This window comes from Cupressus sempervirens, chromosome 5, assembly GCF_028749045.1.
Source record: "Cupressus sempervirens isolate cs-2001-9-10 chromosome 5, ASM2874904v1, whole genome shotgun sequence".
Classification (NCBI taxonomy): Eukaryota; Viridiplantae; Streptophyta; class Pinopsida; order Cupressales; family Cupressaceae; genus Cupressus; species Cupressus sempervirens.
This window is the reverse complement of record NC_143122.1, coordinates 461,915,702-461,931,724: the sequence shown is the minus strand read 5'-3', so window position 1 is coordinate 461,931,724 and position 16,023 is coordinate 461,915,702. Positions and strand designations below refer to the sequence as shown.

The window sequence follows — 16,023 nt, the reverse complement described above, 5'->3', positions numbered from 1 at the left end:
GCTAATAAAACATGCTTTATTGCTAGTGAGAAGCATTAAAAACTATATTAATGGTATGTTAGCCTACACACCCAGATTCTGGGTCAGTTCAACCATGGAGACTCCTAGGGTCCTATCGAATGGGTCATACCAGACAACCCTTCTATATTACAAACCTCAATGGGTGGTCCACATTGACTGTCCAAGCATTTGCCTCCTTAAGGAATCGGCATAGTAGATTCCTATGCACCAACATTTGATGCCTTCTACATTAAAGAAACCTATTTTGAAGATAATGCCTTGTACCAAGAAACCTTTTGGATAGAGAATTGCCTATCAATTGAGTCAATCATTTATTTTCAATTTGTATATATGTTTTGTTGAAACACACATTAATTACCTCTTTTGGCTGTTATAATTAGATGCCCTAGTCTTCTAAGGGTGACCTTGATGGCAACCCCCCCTATGCTTGTTTGGGGCACAAACATAAGTGTTCAAAATGTCAATCAAGCAATTTAGCACTTTCTAAGCAATTTTAGGGATGATCCTTCAGACCTTGAGGGGAAATACATGAGGCTCTTGGGATAGGTTCAAATTTGTCGCTATTGGCTTTTTATGGTTACCATCTAGTCTCATTTCAAATTATTGGTTGAGCACATTTTCTTTTGTATTGACTTCATTTAGTTGATTTCTCATTTAGACAATGGGAGTCAAAGGTAATTCGCTCAATATTGATGCAATGAACATCATCGAATATGATGAAGAAGTTTATGGCAAGATGGTCAAATATCCTCTTGAAGTTCTCACCATTTTTGACATTGTATTGATGGATGTAGCTGTTCACCTCAAGCCTTTGTGGGAGAAGCACATATAGGTGACTGAATTGTATTTTTGGAAAAATATGTTTTTTCAGTTAGTATGTTTTCATTTAATGACTTTGTTATTTCAAGTTTTGTTTATTTATGCACATAAATATGCCTCAAACTTACATATAAATGCCATTTCATTCAAGCAATAATATTCAATCTTAGAGATACAGTTAACATGCAAGATCTGAATCCATCAGGTAGGCAATGCTTTTTAAAGTTATGTCTTCATTGTTCAATGCTATTTGAAAAATCTAATAAGGGGGTTTTGTTGTCTTTGAAATCTAGATATTGAGAAGATGGTTTTAGTCAAAGGAATGATAATTTGGTGCAGTTCAATTATACAAAAATCAAAGAAGCATTCTTTAAGTGCATTGTTTGTGGATATGCTCTAGCACTAGTACCTGTTGATAGTGGTAATTCGTTGGATTACAATTGAACTCTTAATATAACAGTTAATTGTGTCTTCGTTGTATTTTATGTTTGTTTTTCAATTCTATTTTGCATAAACTATGGTAGAGAATCTACAACTTTAAACAGATTCATGCTTATGAAAGTGATCTCAGAAGCTTTTAGATTCCAAGATTTTGCAAATAAGATCTTACTCCTTATTGTGACACGGCCACTATTGATCTACTCTCTATAACCTTAATTGGAACTAATAGGACACCGTACATGAGGTTCTTCTCACATTGAGATGTTTTCTTGATGAAAGCTATATATAAGAGAGCACATCTTTTTAGTGTGGAAAAATCCCTGTATGAGAACTTTCACACCAAATTTTATTCTCATATTCCATGAGAATCTTCTACCAAATTTTGTCAAACGTATTTCATGTTTTTAAAAAAAATATCATATCTTTACTTCACTATGTACAATGGTACTTGCTATCTAAAAGTGTTTTTGCTAGATTTGTATTCACATCCTATCTTATGCTTCAAATGCTTAGGCTAGATTGATGAACCTACATGTTTTGCAAGGCCAAAATGTGCTGCTATGAATTCTTTGACATTGATGCATAACAGATACAAGTAGTAACTTGTTGATTTTAGTTTATGCATGATTTGAAGCTACATTTTCAAGAATCTAAAGGCAACTATATCATTTTACTTTGTGGTTAGGTTTTTTGATAAGCAGATTGTAAGGCTGCAAGAAACACCTGATGCTATTCCAAAGGGGGAAATCCTGCACACTGTTAGTTTGCTGATGCATGAAAAACTTGTTGATGTGGCCAAACTTGGTGATCGAATTGAGGTGTGTCTGACATTACATGATATATGAAATCTACACTCATTTTTATTGCCAAGTGTTAGCATTTGAAGGTTGACATTGGTTTTTTTTTTTAGGTTACTGGGATTTTCAGAGCTATGACAGTTAGAGTGGGACCAAACCAAAGGATTGTGAAATCTCTATTTAAAGCAAAGCTCTCAAGCCTATCTTAGTCCATTTAAGTTGGAAATGAGGACCTTAATGCTGTATTCTATGATTTCTAATTCTAATTGGTAAATCATTTGCTGGTGCAGACCTACATCAATTGCCTTCATCTAAAAAAGACAAACAAGACAAGATTGTGAGCCGAAGATCCAACAGAACATGATACCAATAGTGATAGTTTTGCCTCTTTTCAAGAGGTGATATGTCACCAGTTGATTATGAAGCTAAGGTATAAACTCATACTTTTTACCTGCTCTAAAATTGAATTTTGACAGCCAATTTCCAAATTGAGAAGTTGAAAGAACTATCTTGCATGCCCAATATCTATGAGAGGCTAACTAGGTCCTTAGCTCCGAGTATTTGGGAGCTAGAAGATATAAAGAAAGGGATCTTCTGCTAGGTATCTTTCTTTGCATTCATGTTCAATTAATTGGTAATTTGTTGCATGTTCTTTGAACCATATGTTAAGCATTATGCTTCTTAAATAGCTTTTCGAGGGAATTACAATAAAACTATCTTCAAGAACTACTTTTTGTGGTGATATCAACATCCTACTTGTTGGGGATCTAGGTATGAGTAAGTCTCAACTGCTTCAGTATGTGCATAAGTTGGCTCCTCGAGGAATTTATACAAGTGGTCGTGGAAGCTTTGTGGTTGGTTTGACTACTTATGTATCAAAGGATCCTGAAACTAGTGAAATAGTAAGTTATTAACTCAATTTGTTGATCATTGAGCTCTTTGGGCTGCCTGCTCCCCTACTGCTACCTACCACTTTATTCTATATAAACTGCTTATTTCTTTGAACTCAATAGGTTCTAGAAAGTGGAGCATTGGTAATGAGTGATAGGGGCATTTGCTGCATAGACAAGTTTGACAAGATGTCAGACAATGCTCATAGCATGTTACATGTGGTGTGATATTTCTTCGAGCTCTTTGAATTTTGTGCTTTTACTAGTTTCTTGACTTCGTAATTATGTTGTTGGTTGACTTGTATATCAATGTCTGGTCATTCCTTTGAAGTAGGTTATGGAACAACAAACAGTGTCAATTGCAAAGGCTGGGATCATAGCATCTTTGAATGCAAGAACATCTATTTTAGTTTGTGCCAATCCTAGTGGTTCATGCTACAACCCTATATTTTTAGTGATTGACAATATCCAACTTCCTCCAACATTGCTTTCCAGGTGGAGTATATTTGGTTTTAGAATTCAAGGTGGAGAATTTATTTGTTGTCACTCAAGTATAAAAGAATCACAAAAAATGCTTGCTGGTTTGATTTGATCTACCTAGTGCTTGATAAAGCTGATAAACAAATGGATAGGCACCTTGAAAGGCATCTTGTTGCATTACATTATGAGTAGCCAGAGGTAAGTTCTAATTTGGTCAATACTATGTAGTAATTAATGGGGTGTCCAATGACCTGATATTTTTGATGTGAACTACATTATGATTCTAGGACCAAACGCTAGATGCATTCGACCTCCCAACTCTCACTTTGTATATCACTTCTGCAAGACAACATATACATCCTAAGATATCTGATGAGGCAATAGAAGATCTGATTTGTGGTTATGTTGAAATGTGTAGGAAGGGAAACTTCCTTGGTAGTAGCAAGAAGGTTAGCTCAATATATTCTCAAATTCAATTTCTGTATAGTATGCTTACAAGTTACACACATGAAAAAAGTAATAGTATATCTCATACTTCTACTGAAGAATGCATCTAGATGCAGGGCAATTCTCATGTTATGTTAACTTGTTCTCCTAAATGAATTGTATAGGTTATCACAATGACTCCACACCAAACTGAAAGCTTAATAAGAATAAGTGAAGCCCTCGCCCACATCAAATTCTCTGGGTGGGTAAGAAAATCCTATGTAGAAAAAAGTGGGTTACATTATTGGATATTTTAGAGCCAGATTGAGGCAATAAAAAGATATCTTACATTCCAATTCTATAGGTTGAAAGGTGTGATGTGGTAGAATCATTTTGACTTCTTGAAGTTGCACTTCAACAATCTGCCATTGATCATTCAACTGGTAACCATTGTGCATCTTTGGCAATGAGGATTGTCAATTAATTTAGTTGTATATTGAATGCATTATCATCAAAAAATTAGTTAGCTCTAAAAGAATCATGTTAATTGGAAGCCACTGAATGCATTTGAGTGTCATGGTTACAGGGACCATTTACATGGATCTCATAAACATGGGACTCTCAACCAGTGAAAGAATGAGATGAGTCAATCTTATTTCATCACTGAGGATTCTTATCATGGAAAGGATGTAGGAAAGGGGAACATCAACCCATATTACTAAGGTAACATTCTTTATACTACCCTAAATAGTGTTGAGAAAATTGTTGGTATGGCACCTAACCAGATATGAATCAATGCAATCATAGTTGATCGAGGAAATGCACAAATAGGGATCCAAGGAAGTCGGCCTGAATGATATAAGTAATTCTTTGTTGTGGGTAAATTTCAAGCTATTTCTAGCTTCATTTTCTTGGGGGAAATGAATACATTATGAGTTATGTTGTTCAATTTCAGATTCGTAATGCAATTGGAAACCTTGTGAGTGAGGGGTTTGTTACAATTCATGAGGACAATGTGAAGAGGACCTGAACGAGTTTTGAGGATGATATGGCCCCTATAATAATTAGTAATGAAGTATCTGATAAGACTATGGTTAGTGTAAAGTGGCAAACTATTTTAGTATTCCCTTAGCTTCATGCTTTTTAGTACATTGATGGGTACTTTCTCTTGAAAAAAATCCAAAAAATTGAAGGAATCCAAAGCCTAGGTGTACTATCTGTGACAAAGACAACCACCTAGGTAATGATGGATATCTTATAATTCTTACTCAGATAAGAGGATGATAATTATAAATTATGAGAATCATTGGTGTTTTGTTCTATCAAGTTTTAGAGTGAGGAAAAAGTAATTGCAATTATAAAGTTATTTTTCAACCAACGTAATAGAAAAATTTCATTTTAATGTTCACAATGGCATTTGTCCTCTCCCTCTAGTTTCACGTGGTTACCTAAATATAAAGAAAATTAAATATAAAAAGAGCAATTTATTTTAATCTATATTTTAAATAAAATATAAAGAGGAAAAAATAGAATCTAATCTTGATGTAGTGATGATTCTATGGTAGTGACTTCAACAATTGAGAATGCTGAATATCATTAGTATCTTGTCTTCCATACACATCAATGATGTGAATCATGGTGCTGCGAAGACTTGGTTTGCTATGAATAGCTACAAGGGAGAAACAACAAAAGTGCAGAATGCAGATGAATTTACTTGGCACAATGCATCATATGCTCTACTATGAAGCAACTACAAGATGTGCAAACACATAGCTATTAGCTATTTCTCTAGATATGATCATAAGAAGTTTTCAAGATGTAGAGCATTGTTATTATAAACTTGAAGCACTTATAAGGAAAAGGGACCGAAAAAAAAAAGACGGAAAAGAATCATTATCAAATTAGGAAGTCATTATTCAAAATTTATGAATCAAAGGGAATCATAATGTACAAGATATTATAGAGGTGAATTTAAAAGCTTTATAACAGTCTAGCAATCATGACCATGATACATCACAAGGATAATCTCTAATAAATGCTACCCATAGTCAGTTTCAAGCCAGAGAATTTAGGAAAGAATAGGGATTGTTTTGAATTACTTGGATGCAGTACTAATGCAAATTCCTTCTATAGTACTGATGCAAATTTAATTTATTCAAATATATGTCTACTATTTTAAATTTACAGATTGAGATTTATATGCAGCACAACTAAATGTTTCAACTAGTATACAACCAACCCCACCAAGCTGAAGCAATTGAGTGTCATGAATACATTCTTGATAAGAAAATATAATTATCATAGTACATAGTACAACTATTTTTTATAACACTCAAATTTATGTTTGAGATTACAAATTCTCTACCTAAAATCTGAATTTTTTGATAGGAAAATCAATAAAAACTGATTAACTGAGAGTTTGAGCTGTAGATCCCACCACGGCACAAGGAATTCTAGTTTATTTTTCTTCCTTCAATTGACTTTCCATTGAACCAATCTCAGATTTCTCGAAACTATTTTGCCTCCTCCTACAATCCAACAAAGAGTGTGTTGGAATATTCAAATAGGAAGAATTCTTTTGAGAGGAGGGAGGGGGGGGGGGGGGGGGGGGTGAATTCGAATTACTGTATTTTGACCATTAAAATTTTTTAACTAAAAGTAGATTGCATTCATATGAACATATCAAACAATTATGAGAAACACATAAGCATCACCACATAACACTTGAGATTTTGGTAACCTAGAAACCCTCTAGAAATAAGAAGGTAAAACTGGGGTGGGGATGATACCCATAAAATCACTGCAGTAATAATATTTAACCACTTCTGATGGTCTACCCTATTAAAGGCCTACCCTATTAAAGGTTTTACACTATATCAATAGTGACCTGGTTAAAGGATTTAAAAACACTTTACATGAAGTGTCACTCTATTAAAGGATTTAATCACCTATTTAAAGGATCTACAAAATAGCTGTTAAGCTAACTTATCATTGTAGGGTTTTTCATTCTAATACAATTGCTAGAGAGTATTAGGTACAATAAACTTGATAGCTTAAAATCCTTTGTTTATTGAATATAGGCACTTGATCTACTTTATTTGATCTTGATCCTCTGAGATCTGATACTCTTTACTCTGAAATAGTGTTCCTTCCACACCTTTGTACATCCACTTCTTCTTCTAATGAGATTTTGTCTTCCTTATAAATACATTCGAAGACTTAGGGTTAGGTATGGATCTACAATCCATATCAAATCTTTGCTTCCCGCTCATTCCTTGCACTTTTCTTATTGGTTGCATGCCTTCTCCATTTCTTATTGGCTGCATGTAGATTGCATAGAAAATACAAAATATTTGATCTTATCATTTAATCCTTCAAGATTCATCATATGTCAGCCATGAAAATGGTTTACATATGAATCAATGAAGTTACAAACTCATATGTGCATTCTGTGTTACTCAGCACTTGCTGATTCTAGATGCTTGGCACTAATATCAAACTAGCTTACTCGGCTCCTATTGCATTTTTGTATTGCTCAGCATCATCTATGACTCGGCACTTAAATATCACTCGGCACTTGTATCATGCTCGACACCCAAATTCATTTGGCACTTGAACTTCACTTGGCACTTGATCTTCACTCGGCACCTAAAGGCTACTCGACACCTGAAGATCACTCAGCACCTGAAGTCTTTCTTGACTTAGCTCATGTTGTGTCTTGGCATACATGGTGTACTCGGCTCCAATATAGAAAGTGATTAAGTGTATTGGCACTCAAGTGTCAAAAACCATTATGAGGTTAACAATCTCCCCCTTTGACATGAGTGACAAAAACACTTAACTGATCTTATGAGTACATTAACTAATCTGCTCAGTATATACAAAAATTTAAAAAACTTTTAATCAAAATTTGTGTAACTTACAATATATATACCTCAAAATTATTGTAACTCCCGCTGAGTTAGTTGTTTGTGCCATTATTTGTATATCATGCTCCCCTTGGTTTTGTTTCCCCCATTCTCTCACTTCCCCATGTATCTTATAATATCACCCCCTTAGTTAATAAGATATATATCTCCCCCTTTTTGACACTTATGTCAAAGGATTTTAAGGGTTAAGACCATATTTCACCAAAAATGTATTGTTTACCTCCATAATCATCCTGAGAGCTGCATCCCAATTGTTCAAAGCAATTTCTAGTGACTTGTGTTGGATGGAAGTCTCTGTAGCAAGATGAATAAGTCCATCTGAAGTAGAAAGATTGGGATCTTTCTTAAGAACATTTTCTACATAGACTTGTTCCTTATGGAGTATTTCCAAATGTGGGGTAATGGAGGACTAGAGTTGTATCAGTTTTGCCTTGATATTGGCCTCATCTACTATTAATACCACTATTTCTTTCTGAGTGTGAAGCAATTGAGAAAAATGCATCTCACTTTGAGCTGGATCTTTTGGTAGATGCATGCTTGAAATATTTAAATTTCTCTCCAAGCTCAGTATCTTTTGGCTTGTCTCCTATGTGAAGCATGAAAAGTCACACAACTTTTTGTACAATGAGAATATGTTCTCAAGTACCTTTTTCACTTTGTCTATTAGCTTTGCCAATTCAACTTGGGAGAGTGCAATTTGACTTGATACTTGCTCATTTACTTTTCCCTGGAATTTCCTTTTAGACCATTCTATAAGTTTTGCATTTGTCTCTTGGTCTTCATTTGTCACCTGGTCAACAATATATGATAATTGCTCCATGATATCCTTTGACTCATCTGGTGACTATCTCCTATTCAGTACTTCCTGCACCTCATTGATTTTATCAATGGTTATTGTTTTTGAGTCATAGCCTGGTATGACTATCTCCTCATCTAATTCAGGGTCTCCATAGTGAAGTACCCTTGCAACTTTTGTAGTACTAGATCCTGGTGTAGATATTTGCAATGGCTATTGTGAAGGAGTTCCTAAGGTAGGAAAATTTATCAATGTTTGTATTGCCTCTTGCTCTTTAGGTGTTTCCTCTATTTTCTCCTCCTACTGTCTACTACCTTGATAAATTATGGTAATCTTAGGAAGTGCACCTTGTGTTTATGTTGTAGGATTAGATGTAATAGTCTATCCTATTTGTTCTATTTCTTTTTCTAAAACTGGACTCAGCTTCTATATTGAGGTGTCAACTATGCCTGATGAAATAACTATGGGCATTTGAGGTTGACCACTAGTAGTTGTAGAGATGATGGAAGGTGGTTCTTGTGGATTCACCTTATCTCTAATTATGCTTTCTACTAGTTTTTTTAATTCATCCATACTGACCAATACTGTATTTGTACAAAATCTTGCTTGCTGTTTAGATTGGTCAAGGATTCTTTTGAGGTCTTCTGTAGTTAATGGATCGATGTTCTGACCATAAGTGTCAGGAACATCTTTTATAATTATAGTTTCTGTAGGTGTGATGGGTACATGAGGAGGGCTAGAGGGTGGAAATTGTGTTTCATGCACACTCTAGTCTGGTTGCTACTCTTGCTCAGCTATTGCCATTACATCTTATTTTTGTGTCTCTTCCTCCTCTCCATCTTTCTTTTCTTCTTCCTTGTTTTCTTCTTCTCCCTTCTCTACTAGTATATTCTCTTCTCTCCTTTTTCTTCTCTCTTCTAGTGGAGCAGTAGCTTCTTCCTTGTATTCTTCTTCAAGAAAATCTTCAATCTTTTTGTACAAGTTTTTCCATGATTTTATTGTCCTTTGAATAATATCTTCCATCTTGTTTTGGAGAATGAATAATTCCCTATACTTAGGTGTAAACCTAGTATTATGCCTTTTGACTACTTTCTTTATTTTTTCCTTAGTCAAATCAGGCAATAAGCTTGCTAGGGTTGATTCCCTCATCTCCTTCTCCATTTTCAAACAAAAATACCATCTGTCTTCTACAATTTTAGACAGTTCTTTTGGCAATTGTCCATCTAGTTCAAGAAGAGTGTACTTGAACAATGCCATCATTCCATAAATTGTTTCCTCTATCCTATTCTATTCTTTAGTAAACATATTGAAATCAACTTTATTTAAGTTTCTTAAATCACCATTTCCAATATTTTTACATAAAGTGTTAACTGAAAAATGGCTTACCTTTTTAGATTGCTCTTCTTCATCAGTATTAGGTTGAGCCACATATCTTCTTCTTTTCCTCAGTTTGTCCTGTGTTTCCTTGATTGGTTTCTTCTTTGTAGCTTTCTCTTTAGCCTTTTTAGTGGAGGCCCTTGTTGTAGCTTGATTTGTTGGCTTTTGAGGTGATGGCATGGTAGATTTATTTGGATTTCATTGAGCTAGAGGCTATTCTATTGCCTTTCTTTTCTTTGACTCAGCTTCAATTGGTGCTTCCTTGGCTTCTTCTTCCTGTGCACCTTCCTCCTTGTCTTCACCTAGGCCTTGGTTCAATTCCATTGGGCCTTGTTCTTGTTCATCTTCATCATCATCATTGTCATCTTCTTCTTCTTCTACTTCAACTTCAATTCCTTCACCAAATTTATTTTTAATCTTCTTCAACAATTTGTCTTTCTTCTTTAATGTGGAGGTACTCTTTAAATCCATATTTATCTGTGATCTTACCACATCATATGTGCCAAAGTGTGGAGCATTTTTATCTATTTCTTCTACCAATAATGCAGTTATTGTCATAGAAGCTTCATCAATATTGATTTCATATCCAAATGGCCTTAGCCATCTCACCCTTGGAATTACTGATTGAATATAGGTGAAATCAATGTCAACTAAGAAGCACAAATCATTAGTGTTTTCTTCCACTAAGGAAATTGGTATTCTTGATCTTTGCTTCATGGATTTCTTGAAATCCTCAAAATAACTTGTCATTAGTGTATCAAAATTTTCTCCCATTTGTTCTATATATTCATTGATTTGGGCAATGATAGTTCTATCATTCCTCCATGTAACTTTGGCAAAAGAGGGAAACTCATTCTGAACATAAAAGAATACACAAACTAAAATTGCTCCAAATTTTCATTAAGCACCCTTTTTCCTTCTTATGGCAGCTAGGTTTTCAGTAATCTATTGTAGTTGCAGTTCTGCAAGATCATAAGTATGATCCTTTTTCACCAATTTGTAACCTACATCTACTGCAATACATGGCACACTATTGAGTCTACTAGATTGATAGAACTTATGGGCAATGACTCTAAAAAAAAACTCAACTAGAGGATCCTAAATGGTGTGAATTGTCATTTCTCTTTTATTCCACTGAGCACCAATGTTCTTTTCAATAACCTCCTTTGATTCACTTCTCAAAGTTTTGAACCGATCTAGGGTAGGGTACCCAGTTACCCTATGTATGATTCCTTTGGTTAATTTGATGGGAATATCTTCCAACCAAAGACTTCCACCATGAATTATGAATATGGTGGGAAAGCTCCAAACTTGGGTCAAACCCTTTCTTTCAACAATTTTGAATTCATCTTTTAAAACTCCATTTATGCACAATTTCTCATAGGCTTGTGTTATTTCCATATCTCCTAGGGCTCCTATCTTACAATTGTAGCATCTTCTCACGTCTTGAACCATTACAACTTTTGGGGGTTATTTGGGAGAGAGCTCCAGCTAGGTCATTTTTGTATGAAACTTTAGGAATGGGACAAAAATTAGGTTGCTTGACCTCATTGGACACTAACTAAACTTCAAACAACTCTTTGTCCTTGGTTTTCTTGGAACTTGATGCCATTTATGCAAACTAGGGTTTCCCTTTTTTTTTTACGAAATATGAAACTGCATAGCTTGGCACAAATGAAAATGCCTCAAGATCGATGAAATCACATTGAGAGATGTTACAATCTTCTTGAAATGCTGAATTCTCTTCTATGAAGTTGCTCTTCTCTCTTTCTCTTCTTTTCTTCTTGATCATGATGAGGAAAATTTATTGGAATCCCAATAATATACCCTATTTTCATCGCATTAAATGCTCAACTGCCAACTCGGCTTTTGATGGATTTTAACATTACTCGGCTTGCACTACATTTTCACTTTACTCAGCTTGCATTGGAGTTAACCAACTGAGCATCAGTTATCAACTCAGTCACTATTAGGAACTCGACATGTGTTGGAGTTTAACTTGACATCCAAAGATAGCTCGACAACATCATTTAGATTTTGTCTTGACATCTTGTCTCATGCAAATTTATACTTTGCATTGCTTCTTTGTCTTGGGACTGATGTGTGATATAACTTTGTATATCAGCCCCATATACTTCTCATGCTTAGTTTGATGAAGTGTGATCACTTGACACATTGGGTGAAGTGATCCCTCCACTTGATATGTTGCACTCATCTTTCTTTTTCCAAGTCTTATTCATTTTTTCCCTTATCTTTTTGACATCAATCTTTTCTTTTCCCTTATTTTCTTCAGTCTTGGGTGCCTTTGACCTTGTAGGATAGTTTCTACTGGTATGACCAATTTTCAAACAACTGAAACATGTGGTTTGATTCAACCATATTTTATAGTTCCCTTTGAAATGTGTTCTTATGTAGTTCTATGGTATATGTCCATATTCCTAACAATAATGATAGCTATACCTGGTGTTGCAATCCCAATGATAGTGACTTTCATTTCCTTTTGATTTTATTGGTTTATTTGATGTCCACATAGACCTTGATCTGCATTCAAATGCTCTATGTCCATACTTCTTACAATTATAACAATTTCCATCAAATCTTTGAATCCTTGTGACATTGGATTTGCAATCTTGTGTCATATGTCCTTGCATGTTGCACTTGTGATAGTAACTCTTGCTCTTGGGTGTATTTGGCTGATTGAATCTCCTACTCCTGCAAACATTAGTAGAATGCCCCTTCTTATTATAGTAATGACAAGTGAGTTTTGAATTCTTACCTATGTCATCTTTTTGCTCAACACTCTTTGATGATTCTCCAACTTCAGTGCTATTGTATCCAAGTCCTGATGTATCATGGGTGGATCTTGGGGATTTCAGCAACTGTTCAAAATACTTGATGGCTTCACTTGACTTGTTGAGATTCTCTGCTACCTCTTTTTCTCTATTTAATTCATTCTACAATTTTTCATTCTACATCTTCAAAGTAGAGATCTCAATATCTTTCATATTGAGTTCATGATGAAGGTTCATCATTTGGGCAAGTGTATCCATCTGCATGTTTGATATCCTTGTTAATTCAGTACATTTTTCTTCAAGTCTATTTGCAAGATTTTTTTTGTCATTTTCCATCATGACTTTATCCTCAACTGCTCTTTTCTTTTGTTTAGTGATTTCACATAACATTATGGCCTGTGATTCATGTTCCATCTTGAGAGATCTTATCTCTTCTTCTTGAACTTTGTTTTTCTCCATTAGTTCTGCTATTGCTGCATCAAACTCTTTGGTGTCTCCATTGGCACACAATTTTGTGGTATCAATCTCCTTATAGTTTATATCATTTTCAGCTATGGCTATATCCTTCCTTCTCTTCAAGGATTTTATCAATTCCTCCCTTGGTTCCTCTACTTTGTGTAGAGCCAATTGCACATCAATCACTTGATTGTCAATAATCTTCCCAAGTTTGAAGACTTCAATCTTTAGATCTTTTTCTCCAAGTTGTTCGAATTCTTCTTGTGAGAACCTTGCTCTGATACCAATTGTTGGAATATTCAAATAGGAAGAATGCTTCTAAGAGGGGGGGGGGGGGGGGGGGGGGGGTGAATCAAAAGTACTATATTTTGACCATTAAAACTTTTTAACTGAAAGTAGATTACATGCATATGAACATATCAAACAATTATGAGAAACACATAAGCATCACCACATAACACTTGAGATTTTGGTAACCCAAAAACCCTCCAGAAATAAGAAGGTAAAATTGGGGTGGGGATGATACCCAAAAAATCATTGCAGTAATAATATTTAACCGCTTCTAATGGTTTGCCCTGTTAAAGGCTTTACACTGTATCAATAGTGACCTGGTTAAAGGATTTACAAACACTTTACATGAAGTGTCACCCTGTTAGAGGATTTAATCACCTATTTAAAGGATCTACAAAATAGTTGTTAAGCTAACCTATCACCATAGGGTTTTTCATTCTAATACAATTTCTAGAGAGTATTAGGTACAATAAACCTAATAGCTTACAATCCTTTGTTTGCTGAATACAGGCACTTGATCTACTTTCTCTGATCTTGATCCTCTGAGATCTGATACTCTTTACTCTAAAATAGTATTCCTTCCACACCCTTGTACATCCACTTCTTCTTCTAATGAGATTTTGTCTTCCTTATAAAGACATTCGAAGACTTAGGGTTAGGTATGGATTAGGGATAACTTTAAGGAACCCCCCCCTCCCAAAATTTATAAAATTGTGACGAATCACATGTCATTTGGATGAAAAAAATTAATAGTGTTGGCAAATTATGTGTCAATCAATGGATATTTGGTGGCAAATTTTTTAATAGTTTAGACAATTTTTATAAAATAATGGCGATTATAATTTTTGTTTTTAATAAAATTATTAATATTGATGGTGAATTATGTTTTGAAATGTAATTATGTTAAATGTATTATTTGAGAACTTAGACCATCTGATGATCCAAGATCAATGGCTGAGGTTTAATTTTGGCCAACATTTCTTGAAGGAAGAAGAATTGTCGAGGTAGTCACCAAAATGTTGACATGTATCAAGGTAAGTTGTACTTTTCTATGGAGTACAGTGTCACTCATAAAAAAAAATTGCATAGGAAAATTTGAATTTGGTGAATGATGATTTTCAAAAGAGACACTCAATTAATTCCATGGTGAATAAGAGTAAACATTAAAGAGAAATATGGGCGAAGAACCTGACTACCAAACTAAAATTATGTAATAATAGTGGCAAACATTCTGACCACTATATGAGTATTTTATAAAATCTGGGTGAGCCAGTCAACTAGTATACAATGTTTTTTTAGCCAATTTCTATAGCCCAATCGGGACATATTAGCCAATTGGCGAATAATAGCCACTAAAAAATTCCTTGTAATGGATCTACAATCCATATTGAATCTTTGCTTCCTGCTCATTCCTTTCACTTTTCTTATTGGTTGCATGCCTTCTCCATTTTTCTTATTGGCTGCATGTAGATTGCATAGAAAATATAAAATATTTGATCTTATCATTTAATCCTTCAAGATTCATCATATGTTAGCCATGAAAATAGTTTACATATGAATCAACGAAGTTACAAACTCATATGTACATTCTATGTTACTCGACACTTGCTAATTCTAGATGCTCAACACTAATATCAAACTAGCTTACTCGGCTCCTATTGCATTTTTTTATTGCTAGACATCATCTATGACTCGGCACTTAAATATCACTCAGCACTTGTATCATGCTCGACACCTAAAGTCATTCAGCACTTGAACTTCACTTGGCACTTGAAGGCTACTCGGCACCTAAAGATCACTCGACACCTGAAGTCTTTCCTGACTTGGCTCATGTTGTGGCTTGGCATACATGGTGTACTTGGCTACAATATAGAAAGTGGTTAAGTGTATTGGCACTCAAGTGTCAAAAACCATTATGAGGTTAACAGAGTGTGTATCAAATCTAGCAAATTTATAAATAATCAAGTCATCTACACAATCATGTTCATCTCATTTCAAGATCAAAAAATACATAGTTAAATGCAGTCAAATCATGGTGTCATTACAAAAAAAAATGCATGTTGAAGGAGATTGTACTCCAAAGTTTAATCAAGGGTCAAGATAACTAATTGCCTTAGATTTCTATATTGGAAAAGATAATCCAAGTTTTGGGGCTAGATATCATTAGTGTCAAGTTTTATGCAGATTAACCAAATGGATAATGGTTAGATTTTTTTACATGGAACTAAAAGACATTGTTTGAGGGTTTGATGAAAAAGATTTGTGTTTGAGCATGCAGATTGATGTATCTTTGAATGAGATGCAGGAGCTCAGTGACAAACTATTTACCAAAGTACAAGAGGAATGAGTTATTTTTAATTGCCTTAAATTTTCTACATGTTGAGTTTCTCCTCAATATAGAAGTTGTTGTGAAGGTCCTCCAAGAAATAATAGGGAATGAAATTGAAGAATTATAGGAATCTCCAAGGTAAGTTTATAAAGTTGCTATTGAATTTTAATATATCAGAA

At 34.5% G+C, this 16,023-nt stretch overlaps 1 pseudogene; it reads left to right on the top strand.

Annotated features, from left to right (window-relative positions):
- Positions 1-682: 682 nt before the first annotated feature.
- LOC149556770 (DNA replication licensing factor MCM4-like) lies at positions 683-4,904 on the top strand (annotated as a pseudogene).
- Positions 4,905-16,023: the final 11,119 nt, after the last annotated feature.